The sequence below is a fragment of the Mustela lutreola genome, chromosome 18 (assembly GCF_030435805.1).
Source record: "Mustela lutreola isolate mMusLut2 chromosome 18, mMusLut2.pri, whole genome shotgun sequence".
Classification (NCBI taxonomy): Eukaryota; Metazoa; Chordata; class Mammalia; order Carnivora; family Mustelidae; genus Mustela; species Mustela lutreola.
This window is the reverse complement of record NC_081307.1, coordinates 12,476,648-12,493,454: the sequence shown is the minus strand read 5'-3', so window position 1 is coordinate 12,493,454 and position 16,807 is coordinate 12,476,648. Positions and strand designations below refer to the sequence as shown.

At 46.5% G+C, this 16,807-nt stretch overlaps 1 protein-coding gene across 6 annotated transcripts in view; it reads right to left on the bottom strand.

Moving 5' to 3' along the window:
- FUT10 (fucosyltransferase 10) overlaps positions 1-16,807 on the bottom strand; it is a 148,192-nt gene that overhangs the window by 112,497 nt on the left and 18,888 nt on the right. The gene's annotated exons all lie outside the window — the stretch shown is intronic.

The window sequence follows — 16,807 nt, the reverse complement described above, 5'->3', positions numbered from 1 at the left end:
TGAACACAGTTCTTCCCATTACACCACAGAGTTTCTCAAGCAATTTGGAGGTATATAGTTTGGTTATAGTGTGGTTCTCCCTGCTCCAAACAGGCCATCATTACTTCTGCAAAGATTGGAAATCTGTACAACTAGACCTGCCTTTGTGGGTGACGAGAGAAGTTCTGTCAGTCTGAGTATTTTGGAATAGTCTAGCTAATATAAAATAACTTTCAGCTTCTTTCTTCCAAGAAGTAATGTGATATAAAATAGAGCATGATGGGCATTACAAAGTGGATATACGCTTTCTCTCACTCATGACAGAAATGTGCCAAGCACGGGGCGCCTGGGTGGCTGAGTGGGTTGAGCCTCTGCCTTCGGCTCAGGTCATGATCTCAGGGTCCTGGGATCGAGCCCCACATCAGGCTCCCTACTCAGGGAGCCTGCTTTCCCCTCTCTCTCTGCCTGCCTCTCTGCCTACTTGTGATCTCTCTCTGTCAAATAAATAAAATCTTGAAAAAAAGAAATGTGCCAAGCAATTGAGGAGGAGGAGGGGCAACAACAAACATGCTGGCTGGTAAATTAGGGAGAGGAATGATGAGTATAGGCAACAAGGAGGAAAAACACTTGACCTTAACTAAAATGGAAAAGAAATAACCCAGTTCATATTAAAGCTGAGCAAATCTCCCCCATGTGCTAAAACTCACCACCCCGGGCGCATATGCCCACCAGTTACCAATCACCATTTCATACATTGTGACTGACAAAATCTCCCACCTGTACAGGCCACATGGTGTCCTGCGCACCAAGGTCAATATGAAGACAGAGCACTGGCCAAGGGGGTCACGGTGACAGGGGGAGCAAAAGCAGAAATGGCAGCCACAAATAGCATAGAGGCTTGTGTCACCTCTATGCTTTCAATTCCTCTCCACACACTGCTGACCCAAACCAGGGACTGTTTGGAAAACTGAATCGAGAGGTTAAAAATAGGCCACTTTGCTTCAGACCGCAGGATGACTGAGCTAGCAAGCTCACAGATTGCCTGCTGTCACGAATGAAAGGAAACACTAGAGCTTAGCTGCCTTGAAAGTAAAGAGAAGACGGGCCGCCCTAGCCCATCAGGTGTCGAGGCCGGGAAAACCAGGAGCTTTCCAGATGCTGACCAGAGAGGAATCCACTGGGACCGCTCTGACACGTGCACTGCAGCAGACAGCTGGGTCCTGAAGCTTCTCGGCCTCCAGAGCTGCCCAGTTTCATGAACACATGCACAGTTCTCCCCCAGGGAAGGTGCATTCGGGCTTTGTGTGCTGCTGAGTGGGGACAGTAGAAAAAGACTCTGTCTCATCCCTCCTGGATCCAAGCTTATGCTCAGCATCAGCTAAGCCGTAAGTATCTTCTAAGCAGAGGCCCCTGATTCTGACGCCTTCAGACATCACCAGATGCTATATTAGTCCAACAACAAAGTGCTCCTGAAAGACCAAATTGTGCCCATGTGGCCAAAAGAATGCCCTGATTGCATAACGCCCGTGAGAGAATCATCAAAATTCATACGTCCAGCTACGAACAGTTTTCCAATTTTGACAAGAGACATTCTTGGAAACTGTCACAAGGCAGATGTCTTAGAGAGGATTTTATTTTCCTGAAGGCGTAACGTTATAATTGGATATTCTGTTCGCAAAGACCAAAGCATGAAATAAATCATAAGCCTACATAAGCAACAACAGGATATAAAACCAAAGATACATCTATAAATTCTCATGCTAGAACTTAGAGATTTTATATTAAGTCATAAAACTTTCATTAGCGGTGGAAGCTTCCTAAGAGACCATCTCGGAGCTGTTCCCAGTACCTGCCCCCACCCCCACCCCCAAGACTAGATACATCATTACTTCTTGGGAAGTTTGATAAAGAACAGAGTCTTGGACCTCATTTCCAGAGATGTTGATTTGGTCTAGAACGGGGAAGAAAACACTGTATCTTTCTTTTAACGTTTCCAAGGGACTCAAAAGACTTGTGGGGGGAGAGGGCGTGGGGAGGGGGTAGAGTGCAGAAGGAACCATAAGAAATGGGTGTTTCTCTGCTAGATCTTCTAAGTAAATGACAACTGCTTCATCAGTAAACAAATATCAGTGTTTTCGGCTGGAAATTAACAGGGTTTGCACACAGCTGTTCATATGCAACTAAAAAAATAGTTACCAATGATCTGGATATCAAATTTAGATGTCTGTACTCAGGAAAGTAAAATAGGCACATGTCAATAACCTTGAGCATTAAATATTTATGTGCCATGGGAAGCAAAATATTTGATGATCAATAATTTATGACCTACTGTTTTTACCCAGCAGGAAGGAAATGAACTGCGGCATTTATGCTGTTTATGCTCCACGGTTGTGGTAAGTTGGTAACGTGAGGTTGAACTAAGCGTCTGAAAGGCTGAGGAGTTAAATGAATAAGCGCAGTTAATTTTTCTCTTTGGGCACCTGCATATATGAAAATAGATACCGCCATGACATCGAGACATCCATTCTGTTTTCAAACCACATCACCAATCCGCCCATTTCTTTCTCCACTACCTCCTACCCTAAAATCCAGAGCACCAGGATTTTCACTTTTTTTTTTTAAGATTTTATTTATTTGACAGAGAGAGAGAGACAGCGAGAGTGGGAACACGCGCAGGGGGAGCTGGAGAGGGAGAAGCAAGGAGCCCGACACGGTGCTCAATCCCAGGACCCCGAGATGGCGACCCCAGCGGAAGGCGGATGCTTAAGGACGGAGCCACCCAGGCGCTCCTGAGTTTCACTTCTTTAATGAAACTGTGTCTCGCTTCCACCTTCACGGTCCAATCCATTCTCCATGGAGAAGCCATCCAGGGATCTTTTTAAAACATCAGTCGGAACAGAACAAAACTGAAATCAGATCACAGCAACTCTGCCTGGAACCTTCTGGTGTTTTCCCATTGCACTCAGATTATATCCAGACCTCCCGCCCTGTCTCTTGGGGCCCTTCATCACAGGCGTCTGTCTGCCCCTCGGATCCCAACTCCTATGCTCTCCCTTCTCACCCCTGGTGCTCCGGCCACAACAGCCTTCTTTCTGACGCTCCCTCCCACTCTCCTATCCGTCAGCTGCTCCCTCCACCGGATATTAATTCCCTCCACTTGGGACACAGGCGGGTCTCCTCCCATCTTTCAGTTCTCAGGCTCCAATGTTAAGCCTTCATAGAGGCCTCCCCAATTACTCTGGTCTAAAGTCAAAACACTCATCCCTAGCTGGTAGCAATCTTATTTACGTATTTCATAGTTCCCCCAGGCAGAGCCTGCCTATAAACCCCAGCACCCAACCCAGGGCTGCACCTATAATAAAGGTTTCATTTTGTTGTTGTTGTTAGAGATTTTTTTATTTATTTGGCAGACAGAGATCACAAGGAGGCAGAGAGGCAGGCAGAGAGAGGGGGAGGCAGGCCTCCCGCCAAGCAGAAACCAAATGCGGGGCTCGATCCCAGGACCCCGGGACCATGACCAAAGGCAGAGGCTTTAACCCACTAAGCCACCCAGGGGCCCCATAATAGAGGTTTCTTAAATGGGGCACCTGAGTGGCTCAGTCAGTTATGTGTCTGCCTTCCGCTCAGGTCATGATTCCAGGGTCCTGGCATCAAGTCCCACATCGGGCTCCCTGCTCTGCAGGAAGCCTGCTTCTCCCTCTGCCTCTGCCTCTCGCTCATGAATTTAAAAAAAAAAAAAAAAATAAGTGTCCTGTATAAATGTGCATAAATGAACAAGGAGCAGACCCTAACACCAGCAGGGTGTCACATTCTCAGCTATGACACATTCTCAAACTCTCCCGAACCATAAATCCAGTAGCACACAATGTCCTCAAAACACGGAGTCAGGTGGACTATTACATACAGATCCAAACCATAAATCAGTCCAATGCTCTACTGTTTGATCTACTTAGACAGCTATCTTCTGCCCAGTAACCAGTAACCAGTAACCTCATCAGCACTAGCATTTGGCTTCCTTCAGAGAGGTCACTTTTTCACGAATACACAAGTTTTTAATAGTTCAAGAGATCTCCAGCTTGTTCAACAAGTAGATAGCACGGAGCCAGCTGAGAGACAGACGCTGGCTGTTCTTATCCCCCAGAATGGGACATTCCCCAGCACCCCCTCTCTCAAAGGCCGGGATGCTCGATCGACGCCCTAGAATGATCTAGAGGGGGTGGACCACATCGGTGAAAATAAAGCATCTGCTGTACTCTCTTCAGTTTAAATGTTTTTGTTTTATTTTGTTTAAATTTTTAAGAGTGAGGAGAACATGTCAGTGAGAGCGGCATGGTTTTATTTGGGGTGCCGATGAGCCCTGGTTGTCTGCTCTGCAGAAGGGAACTGCCAGCTTGTCCCGGAGGGCTTCCCTGTGTCAGAGAATCCGCCAGGAACTGGATCAGAGCCAACCCATCCACTGGCCCAAACTGCTGAAGCTGCCGTCCTGAGATCTGTCTACCGCCTCCTCACATCAGTCAGAAGGAAAGTGCTGGACTCTGCCTCTACTTACTTCCGCACCTCCTTCCAGATTTGTAAGGTTAGTCTGAGAAATGCTTTCAGGTGTTCAGCCGTTTTGCTCTTCCTCTAATACTTATATAACCAAACCCTCGCAAAAGAACAGAGAGGGTTAAAAAAGAAGCAGGAGGCTAGGTCAGAAACAAGGCCAAGAGGATTCCCCTCCTGCCGGAACAACCCTCAAAACTAAACATTATGAGGCTCACGAAAGCCTTTGTCCTTACACCGAACGAAATCTAGCGAGATTCCGTTGATTTACCTTTTTACGGGGAGAGATTAAAAATCAACTAATAGTAATATGTAACTTTTTTTTCATGGCAGGGAATGAATACCTTAGCTAGAAGAAATATGAATGCCTCTCCATAATTGACACTCTTCCCAAAGGTATCCCAAGAAAGCCAGAAAAGTCTAGGAATTGGATAATTTATTAATAACTGTTCCTACTGTCCTTGCACTTAACTATATCCCTGGAGACAAAATATCCTTGTTAATTAAATTTTTATTTATACCAAATTAACCTGCATATGGCTTCAAAGGTGAGATCAGTCTTTTCTCAGGCCATCAACACCAGATAGCAGGGTCCTGCCCCATACCCCCCACTCCCTTTCCACGCGCCAGAAGTCACCACACCTCTTCTTTCAGGTGCTTCTTCTCTACTCACACTTCAGAGACATCCAAATAACATGCTTAACATGCTCGGGCTTGACTTCTCAGTTTTGGATAATACCTACTGTCTTCCCACTATGGAGGGAAGCTTGAACTTGCCTAGATCACCCTTCCCCTACATACTTGTCTTCCCTCCTCTTCCGTTTTTTTCTTTTTTTCTTTCAATAAAGTTTTAATTCCGATTCCAGTTAGTTAACTACCGTGTCATGTTAGTTTCAGGTGTACAGTAGATTGCACACTTCCCTACAACACCCGGTGCCCGTCTCAAGTGCCATCCTTCGTGCCCATCACCTACTTAACCCACCCCCTCACCCACCTCCCTTCCCACCCCTCATCCATTTTTGATTAAGATACATCCAGTGCTTTCATTATTGTAGGAGTAAGTATTATCTACTGCTGAGCCAAACTAGTGTGTTATCATTACATTTTCTTTCTTGATAATTTGTTTTCTTTTGTTTTCAAATCTCTGGCCAACTCTTCCCACACCTTCCCACAGCCCTGTAAAATGCCTCCTGAGCCAACGTGACCACACAGGTGGCAGAGAACAGGTCTTCAGCCCAAGAGATTCTGAGTATGTTGGAAGTTGAGTGCAGGGAGGTAGGGTTTTGTTTTCTTGTTCACCTGTCACCTTAGAGGTTAGCTGGGTTTGGAAACCACTCATCTACAGCAGAATAAGTAAGGTCGTAAACTCTCAAGTTTCAGAAATCTAAATCAGAGAGTTTGGGTTTGGTTCTCCGCCGTTCCAGCATTAACTGAAGAAACTTTTTAGAGATGCAAACAAATTGGGCAGGAGTTGAAAGGATGTCTCACACATTATATTACATGAACGATCCAGAAAAAAAGAAAAGAAAGGAAAGAGAGAGAGAGAGAAAGAGAGAGAGAAGCTGTCACAACTCCCACTGAAAAAGCCCAAGTGAGCAGAGACTGTGGTTCTTTCACGTTCCAACCAATGACCTTGACACCTGAACCCGGGGCATTAGTAAGACTGAACGCCTCTGTATGACAGCTCTTCCCTTGCTGCTAACTCCGGCTGCCAGAGCTCATCTAAATACAGGAAGAATCAATCATACCTGACATGATAAAAGGTACAGCACACCAGTCCCCCAAGCCACCACGCTGACCCAGGGCAGGGCAGGACCGGGAGTGTGGCTTCCCCCTGTGTGTCCCAATCTGCAGGCAGCCGGAGTGAATGCACGACCTCCTGATTACAAAATTAGGAAGTAACATGGCCTTAAGAAAATAGCTAAAACAGCTGCAAGTGATTCCTTCTAAGGACTAAAAATGAGGACAGATTTCACTGTTTCTTTGCAAGAAGCTTTGTACCAGAAAGTTTAATTCAGCCGTGGACATGAAAAAATTTGATATAACTTAATTTAAATAAAACAGTGTGTTAATCATAGGGTCTAATGAACACATTCAAAAAGAATGCCAGGCACAGCGTGGGTAAGTTATGTAATATCTCAAGACCCAGTGAAGATAAAAATACCAACGTTCTCTGGGGCTCCTGGGTGGCTCGGCTTGTTGAACGGGACTCTCAGATTTGACTCAAGTCCTGATCTCCTGCGACATGAGATGGAGACCCACCATCAGGTTCTGCCCTCGTGGGGAGTCTGCTTGAGGATTCTCTCTCCCTGTCCCTCCCTGCCCTCTTGTGCACACATGCACACTCTCTGTCTCTAAAATAAATGGAAATATCTTTTTGTTGTTGTTGTTCGGAAAATTATTTTTAATCTTTTTTTATTAACATACAATGTATTGTTTGTTTCAGGGGTTCAGGTGTGTGATTCATCGGGGTTACACAATTCACAGCACTCACCATAGCCCAGACCCTCCCCAGTGTCCATCACGCAGCCACCCCACCCCTCCCAAACCCTCCTCTCCAGCAACCCTGAGTTTGTTTCCTGAGATTAAGAGTCCCTTATGGTTTGTCTCCCTCTCTGGTTTCAGCTTGTTTCCAAATGGATAGATCTTAAAAGAAAAAAACACCAACATTCTCATTTCCTCTGCATCTCTACATGAGGACATCAGGCCAGTTTCACGAACTCATTCATTCACCAAGACTCCCTGAAGCCTGCCAGTGGCCAGGCACTGCTGTAGGACGTGGGATGACAGCCCAGAAGACAACAAAGCTCCTTGTCTTCCCATACTTAGATTCCAGTGTGGGGAGACCATGGATGTTTGCCCCAGAAGAGTAAGCGAACTTCGGAGGTGATGGCTGTCACGAAGAGAAAATGAAGTCGGGCCAGGGTGGATGGCACCGGGAGAGGCGTGGGAGCAGAGCGCTGCTTCCAGAAGAAGATGGGGAAAGAGGCCTCTGAGGAAGCATCATGCACAGACACTGGCCGGTGGAAGGAACAAGCCGGGGGAGCACATCCCAGGAACAGAAAGAGCAAGTGACAGGTTCTGAGGCTGGCAAGGCTCCCCCCAGTGTGAGGAGGGACTGCAAGCAGCCCCCAGGTAGAGAGGAGAGGAGAGAGCATGCAGAGCCTGAAGAACCCAGCAGGGCAGAGCCCGCAGTCGCAGAGGCCACGGTAAGGACCTGGAATTCTAACAGGAGCTGTCACTGGGGATTTGAGCAGAGCCCAGCCACTGGGTTCATCCTTTGTAAAGGATCACACAAATAACTATGTAAGTAAAAATAAGACATCTATTTAAAATAAGAGGTTTGGGGCACCTGAGGGGCTCAGTTAGTTGAATGCCCAAGTCTTGGTTTCAGCTCAGGTCATGATCTCAGAGTCCTGGGATCGAGCCCCACATCAGGCTCCTTGCTCAGCGGGGAGCCTGCTTCTACCTCTGCCTGCCGCTCCCCCTTTGTCCCTCCCTTCCTCTCTGACAAATAAATAAATAACATCTTTTAAAAAAAAATTAAAAAATAAAATAAGAGGTTTGGGGCACCTGGGTGCTCAGTTGGTTGAGCACCCAAGTCTTGGTTTCGGCTCCGGTCATGATCTCAGGGTCGTGAGATCAAGCCCTATGACAGGCTCTACGCCCAGCGGGGAGTCTGCTTGAGATTCTCTCTCTCTCTCTCCCTCTCCCTCTGTGTCTCCCCCTGCTTGTGAAAGTGCTCTCTCTCTCTAAATAAATAAATAAATTCTTTTTAAAAATAAATAAATAAAATACAAGGTCTGATTATAGCAAAGATAGCAAAGATATATATATATATGCACACAGATATAAACATATATACATCTTGTATACATACCCTGTATATAACATACAACCTTTCACCCAGTTATTATGAGGTTCTTTTCGTGTTCAGCTTCATTACTGCCCACACAGTCCAATTAAATCCATTTCCTTCCCATCTCCCAAATAAGTCTTAACCTGCCATGCTATTAAGAACAATTACCCACTAATTCCGTGCACAGGGCCCAAGAGAAGATCAGCCTCTGGAGACAAAAATTACTAAGAACGAACATGTAAGGGATGAGATCAGCAGAAATCTCTAGTCCTGAGCGGGGTTCATGGATGTGTCACTCAGACGTGGGTTATAGCCATAGAAGGAAATCCAGGCTGTTAGCACATCAACCGTGATATAATCATGGGAAACCAAACTTGTCTGTCTTCTGTGCTTCTCCAGGGTCTGGCAAGGGGCCTGGCCATCGGTGCCACTCTGCAGAAACCCCGTACGACTTCATGTCAGGATAGAACCGATCGGACACACTGACCGAGATACAGAGTAACTGTGAAACAGAACACGTCTTTGCCCCTGCTTGCTGAATTTACACATGGAATGAAGGTGAACCTGTTTCAGGATTCTTGGATTCCACAACAAGGTCAAGAATACAGAAAGGGAGGAGAGAGAAGAGCCTGTGGGGGACACTCACTGAAGTGTATGTACGATGAACACTCGTGCCCTGCTCTGAACCCCGTTTCCATGGGGCTGCCTGGAGAACTCTGAAATATGTAATATGTTCTTGCAACTTAGACACAGCAGACTAGTGCCTACCTCAAGCCTGAGGAGGCACAGGAGGACTGTGTGCCAGGGTTGGGCTCCCCCAACCCATCTCGCTAGGAAAATCTAAAAGGTAAGGGGACAGCAGCTACCCATGATCCCAAAGCCAGTGAAGGCAAGAGGTGGGTGATACTTCCCCTGACACACGTGGGGAGCCGGTGGGCAGCCTCGGATCCTCTGATGAGAGCCTACAAGGAACAAAGAGACCTCAGCAGAAAGAAGCTGGGTATGTTTCACAGGATGCCAGGAACTGGGACGCCATCTGACTGCACAGAGAGGAGATGTGGCTTCCTGAGAAGGGAAACTGTGAAAGTCCAACAGGCAAACTCCAAATGCCATGAAAATGCCCCAGAATAGAAAAAAGTATACTTCGTCCTCTGCCCGACCCACTCAAGGACACCAGCTCGAAACATGTGCTTGGTTCAGGAGACATGGAGCCACACAGCCAAGTAAAAAATGTCCTATCTCCTTAATTCTCGTCCCTGTCCTCACTGTCACTCCACCAGGCTCCCAAAAGCAGCTGGTGATCAGGGGAGAAGGAGCAAGCAGAGGGCAGAGAACAGAAAGAACACAAGCGCCTTTCCCAGGGGAGCGGGCTTGGGGCATGAAAAGAGCTCCCAGCTGGCGAACACAACAAACATTCCCCCAGGTGCACTCAGAGTCCAGAAAGGATTCTACCTGGGACTGAACGCGCCACGTAGTAAGCTTGAAACCACACTTGCAATGTAAAGTGTCCATAAAATCCTCCCCTGCCGAACAGGGAGCACGAAGGCTAGAGATCTGCCAGAGTTTCCAGTTAGGGGAAGGTGAAAATTCACTTCCCGAATAAGATTTTAAAGGGCAGTGAGACACTCACACGTGTTGATCTCATTCTGTAACTCATGCTTGGTCATTGTCAGACTTTGAATGAACGACGAATGAATGAATGAATGGATGGATGAATGAATGGATGGAAGAAATGTCTGAAGGGGGATGAGTAAACAAACTAGTAAACCTTCGGGGCTGTACAGCGTTGGTGGTATAGTGGTGAGCACAGCTGTCTTCCAAACCAGTAAACCTTTGCATGAAACCCGGAAGATGGGGAGATGGCTGGTAACAGGGTTCACTGATGAGCTAGCATTTCCAAAGGAGAAAGATGCTGGATGTGGTGTACAGGCTCACGCCTGTGGTGTACACAGTGTGGTAAAATAGTGATAAACACAGAGTATGAGTTGTGAATCAGATATTCTGGTTTGGGTTATGTGATCAAGCACTTTCCATCTGTGTGACCTTGGGCAGGTCACTCACATTCTCTGAGCCTGTTTCCCCATCTCTAAAACGGTAATAATACCCAGGCAACTACACAATGTTACGATGATTTTAAATAAGAGAATACACAGAGAGTATCTCTTTGGTGCCTGGCAGAGCGGGCATTGATAATGGCAGTGAATCCCAAAGTCTCCCTTGAAACAAAGAAAGCATCTACTGTGTTTGCTATCATTCGTCCTAAATGTCTTTCATTAAACACTCTGGGAACTGGTAAGCTGCAGATGGCTTACAGCAGAAACGCTTTCCCACTCAGGAGCCCTTTTCAACACCAGAACCCCCTGTTCCTGAACGCGTCGGGCACAGAGTGAGCGAGAAGGCTGATTTCTGTTGCTTTGCTCACGATACCTGTGAGGCGCTCCACACTCGTCCCCTGCTAAAGACCTTCCTCGTAACTCCAGTTCTTGAAGAAATCTTCTCGACCGACACCACCCATTTCTGAGGACTCCTTTACTCTCAGTCTTCTCCAAGGTTGGAAATATAACGTGGACTCTTGTTCAGGAGGGGACAGCTCTGGCTCCTACCACCCACACAGGTAACCCAAGACAAGCCTCCGCTGTGCTTTCCTTCCCTCTTCATCAAAAAGAGGTAGAATCCCCACCTGTGAGGCTGTCTGGGGAAGACAGGGAGATCACGTGCAAGGAAGCCAGAGGGGAAACATGGAGCCGGCGCAAGGTAATGGAGCTCCCAGAGAGCAGTCAGCGCTCAGTGCCTGAGAGCTGGACGGTAGCTGTCCTTCTAGAAGGGCCAACCTGATGATGTTCTTCTCTTCATATCCCCCAGACTGTACCAAGTGTGCTCATCTCCACATCCTTAAAGTGGTATATATTGCAGAAGCCTCCTTATTCCTTTGTCTCCCTGTGCTTCTGTTTACTAAAACCTCTATTCATTTTATTTTTAAGATTTTATCTATTTATTTGACACAGAGAGATCACAAGTAGGTAGAGAGGCAGGCACAGAGAGGGGGAAGCAAGCTCCCTGCTGAGCAGAGAGCCCGATAGGGGACTTGATCCCAGGACCCTGGGATCATGTCCTGAGCCAAAGGCAGAGGCTTAACCCACTGAGCCACCCAGGCGCCCCTAAAACCTCTATTTAGAAGCTCACCTAAAACAGAAGCAGTTCCCGGCTCTAACTAAGCCCATTCTCGTCCAGGGTGACTCCAACCACTCCTCCAGGAGAGACATCTTTCCAGAGAACGGTCTTAAAACCCAGAGTTGTGTTTTGAAATCACTACAGTGGCAGCTTTAAAGACTCCCCTAACCCTTGCATTTTGGGTTGAAAAAAAAAAAAACCACTTTATTCATTTCTGACTGCTTTATATATTCGTTTCAGAGAATTGTTAATGAAGCTGAAGCCTTGCACTTCTCAAGAGGCTTAAACCAGACACAGCAGTCACTGTGTTCGTATTAAGTAAGTGACTCATACCTAGGAAGAAGAAAAAGAAAGTAGGCTGCAAAGGAAACAAGCAAACTCAGAAATATTCTGGTTTACAATAGCTTCGAGGTTACATAACCCTCTGAGTTTCCATTTCACTAAATTAGGGCAGCTTTTGACACCTGCATCATTTCCCTGCTTTCTCTTTCTCAATCCTGCCGCAGCAGGGTCCCATGTGCAGTTGTGAGTGACCTACTTAATTAGAGTTTGTGGAGTCCTCAGACAGAAACGTGTGGTGTCTTCATTCCGTCTTGCTCAACAGACCTTCTTAATGAACCGAATCTCTAATTCCACCAGTTAAAAACCAGACATCTTAAGGAATTCCCAAATCCAAATATCCAGATCTAATTATCCTCATGAGCATACATTCAAATATGGTGCTGACAACAGTGATGGAAGGGTCAGGGGTCAGGACACGTCGGCTCTGAGTCCCACTCCGCTGCTAACCCCGGTGTCATCTCAGGAACCCCTCACCTTTCACAGCCTCAGTCTTATCACGTGGATGAGAAGTGTAGACCCTGCACCCTCTTTGGCTTGAGGTCTTGTCGAAGATTACCTGAATACCTACCATGGAGAAGGTGCTAGACTTAAGGGTAGAGGAGGTACAAAGATGAACTGATGTTGCCCTGTCATCCAGAACTTTCCACTCCATGAAAGAAGAGAAGATCATACAGAACAGAATGAAATGCCTTCGTTACCTTATTTCTATTCTTTATTCCTCAGGATTGGCATTGTGCTTGGCACACAGTAGAGGCTGCCTCTGATGGGAGGGAATCCGGAAGGGTTCACAGGTGTTAATATCTGAGTTGGTTTTTTTTTCTTCTTAAAATTAAGGATTTTTTTTAACAGTTTATTTATTTGACAGACAGAGGTCACAAGTAGGCAGAGAGGCAGGCAGAGCGAGAGGGAAGCAGGCTCCTCGCCAAGCAGAGAGCCCAACATAGGGCTGGATCCCAGGACCCCGAGATCATGACCCAAGCTGAAGGCAGAGGCTTTAACCCACTGAGCCAGCCAGGTGCCCCTCTGACTTGGTTTTTAAAAGGCCATTCAATTCTCAGGGGCTCCCTGAGACCATTCTCCAAAGTGATCCAAAATCTAAGCCAACGTTCACGGTTCTCCAGTGTTCTGGTCCCAATGTACCATTCAATCTCCACTTCCCTCTTACCCAGAACTATGCCACAGCCTTGTTGTACCTCAGACATTACCCATCACTTTCCGCTTCTTTGCTCACATTCACGCCGTCCCACATTCACGACGTGTCCTCCAATCTCAACACAATCCAATTCCATTTTCTCTCAAAATTTCAAATTTCTCCTGTTTTATGAAGGAGGTCTTATAAAGCCTTTCCTGACCCCTCCAGTCATATGTTCTCTCTCCCTTCTTTGAAATTCCACAAGATTTACTGACACTTCTGCTGTGAGATCTATGCCACTTAGAACTGCATCACAGTTGGGTAATGTCTTTGTCTCAAGATAATAATCTGTGACATCAGGCACTCCACTAATCATCCATGTTTCCAAACAAATGGTGGGTACTCGGGAGAGTCTCTGACAGGACAAACAGAAAGGACAATGTAGGACTCAGAAACTGAGTAAACCGTGGCAGTGAATTAGTGCTTTTGTGGTTTCTGCCTAAAATGGCGACTATCGCAGTTTGATTTTTGAACCTAGGGTTTAGTAGATAGAATCCCAGTGGTTAAGTTTAGAAGACAGGCTGGATTCAGATTTCAGAGCCTTGAATGCCAGGACAGTAAAAATGGCATATATTTAGCTCTCAATGAGAGTCATAGATGGTTTCCGGAGCTGGAGAGTAACAAAACCCGAGAGAGGAAGATTAAGCCAGAAGCATTTCTGTTGATGTATCCATCTCCTGGAAGCTGGGTTAGAGGTGAGTCCATCCTTGAGAGAAGAATCGAGTCTTGGGGTGCTCATAAATTAAGTGCATGAACCTGTAGATCTGTGAGTCCTGGAGAGGTCACTGAGCTAAATACTGTTTTGTAGGCTTCCCACCAATCTGATATTTTAGTATCCACCTCAATAAAAGGAAAATAGGCCCAGAGCAAAGCATCATACTAAGTTTTGAAACCAGTGAAAAGAGAATATTCTGTATTTTTCCAGACAGGGGAGAGGGGAACAGAATACAAAGGAGGAGGAATCAAAATAGCTTTGGCTTCCCAAGCAACTACAGCAGAAGCTAGAAGACAGCAGGAAAATGTCTTTCAAATTCAGAAAGAAGGGGCGCCTGGGTGGCTCAGTGGGTTAAGTCTCTGCCTTTGGCGCCTCAGGTCATGATCTCAGGGTCCTGGGATGAAGCCCTTCATGGAGCCCCACAATGAGCCCCACATTGGGCGCTCTGCTCAGCGGGGAGCCAGCTTCCCCCTCTCTCTCTGCCTGCCTCTCTGCCTACTTGTGATTCTCTCTCTCTCTGTCAAATAAATAAATAAAATCTTTTTTTTTTTAATTCAGAAAGAAAAGCATTTCTTACCTAGAATTCTATGCTAAGCCAAACCACGAATGAAGGCGAGAATAAAAGGAACACATTTTCACACATACAAAGTCTCTGAAAACTTATCTTCAGAAAATACTGAAACAAAAATATAAACCAAGAAAGAGAAAAATAAGTCCTAAAAGAAACAGGAGGGGTGCCTGTGGGGCTCAGGTGGTTAAGTGTTGGACTCCTGATTTCCTCTCGGGTTCTTATCTCAGGGTCATGAGATTGAGGCCCGCTCAGTGGGGAATCTGCTTGGGATTCTCTCTCTCACCCCCCAACCTTTCCCCCATGTTCTCTCTAAAAAATAAATCTTTTTAAGAGGGGTAAGAGGAAGGGAAGTGGAAGGAGGAGGCTGAGGAGGAGAAGAAAGGAAGCCAACACAAGAATAAGGCATAGGGAACCCCCAGAACAACGGGCAGCCAGCACAGGACCTGTGCACCCAGCAAAAAGGGCAAGCACTCGAGACCGGAGCAGGTCAGGAATCCCGGGGAGACCGGATGTATTAACTTTCTGTCACAGCTCTCTAACTTGCTTTTCCTCTTACATGGTTTCCAAGGTCCTATTGGCATTGGGCGTCCATTTCCACTGTTGCGTAGTGTCACACTGAATTTCTATATATCACACTTCATTTGACCACTTTTCTCTTGTTGGACATTTAGGCGATTTTAAGAACCTTACTTAGGGGGTGCCTGGGTGGCTCAGTCATTAAGCCTCTGCGTTCTGCTCAGATCATGGTCCCAGGGTCCTGGAATCGAGCCCCACATCGGGCTCTCTGCTCGGCGGGGAGCCTGCTTCTCCCTCTCCCACTCCCTCTACTTGTGCTCCCTCTCTCACTGTGTGTCTCTCACTCGCAAATATATAAAATCTTAAAAAAAAAAAAAAAAAACCTTGCTTAGGACAAACAACGCTACTGTAAGCATTCCATGTGTGTGTGTGACATTTCGTGAGGCTTCATACCTAGCAGTGGGATGATCTGGTATGAATTTACATTGACTGGATATTGCCAGACCACTGTCCAAAGTGGTCATATCACAGTGGTGGCCTTTTAAACAAAACTTATCTTTTTAAAAATTTTATTTATTTCAGAAAGAGAGGGTAAGCTAAAGAGACCAAACACAAGCAGGGAAAGAGGTCACGGGAAAGGGAGAAGCAGACTCTCCCACTGAGCAGGGAGCCTAATGGGGGGACTCAACCCCCAGACTCCAGGATCATGACCAAGCCAAAGGCAGATGCCCAACCAACTGAGCCACCCAGAAACTCCTAAACGAAACTTTTTTTTTTCTTTTTTAGGATTTTATTTATTTATTTGACAGAGAGAGATCACATGTAGACAAAGAGGCAGGCAGAAAGAGAGGAGGAAGCAGGCTCCCTGCTGAGCAGAGAGCTCAATGCAGGGCTCGATCCCAGGACCCTGGGATCATGACCTGAGTCGAAGGCAGAGGCTTTAACCCACTGAGCCACCCAGGCGCCCCTAAACAAAACTTTTTAACATGTCATACATGCACACAGACCTCCAGTATTCCCAAAAAACAGACTTAGATTTTACTTCTTGACTTTTCCGTTTTCGAGAGTATATATTGATTCTTCCTACAGAAGATGTATATTTAACTCTCCCTCGCCCCGTCCGCTGCACTCAATTTCTCATCCCTACAGCCTTCCCCAAAAGCTGCATCATTTTAGATAGATTAGTATTCGGTGCTGACAACATTATGCCGTCTCAGTGAGCCACGTCATATAGTAAGATGACCCTTGCCCTGCAGCCTGTTTGCCCTGAGTAGAACCAGATACTCTCAAAGAAACATCTCCCTATTAAGATCAACAGATGCAGTTGGCAAGGGGGTACAGCAGTGATGGGATGGCTGCTTCTCGCCTATGGCAAGGGGAGACCAAACCCTCCTACTGGTTTCAGGCAGAGACTCCAGCCCTGTCTCTAGAGGAAGAGTGTGGAGTCTCCCTCTCTCTCTCCTTTCTCTCTCTCTCTCTCACGCACACAGACACACACACATAAAGACAGATCCACATCCACACCACTCTACAGCAGACCGGCTTTCACTGACTTCCCAACTGACCGGCCTTGTCTATATTCGGTCAAGTCTGCTCACGTGGGCCACTTGGCCCCCTCCACTCGTCACCCGGGAGCTCTGAATCTCCCGCCACTGCTGGCAGTTTGCTCATTCCCCTCACTGGGTCTGGCTGCCCCCAATCCCAGCAGGACATATAATTAGCCTCAGGAAGTGATGAACACCAACTTACTCTCGATATTGTTCAGCCGAAGCTGAGAAATATTTTTATTTTTATTGCTGATTAATCTAATGAAATAAAAGAACACTGTGCTTAGCTAATGTCCAATTAAACCCTTGCTATGGTGATCAGAATCTCCTGGCTGTTATCATAGGTGACATTCTGAATGGATCCCAACAACAG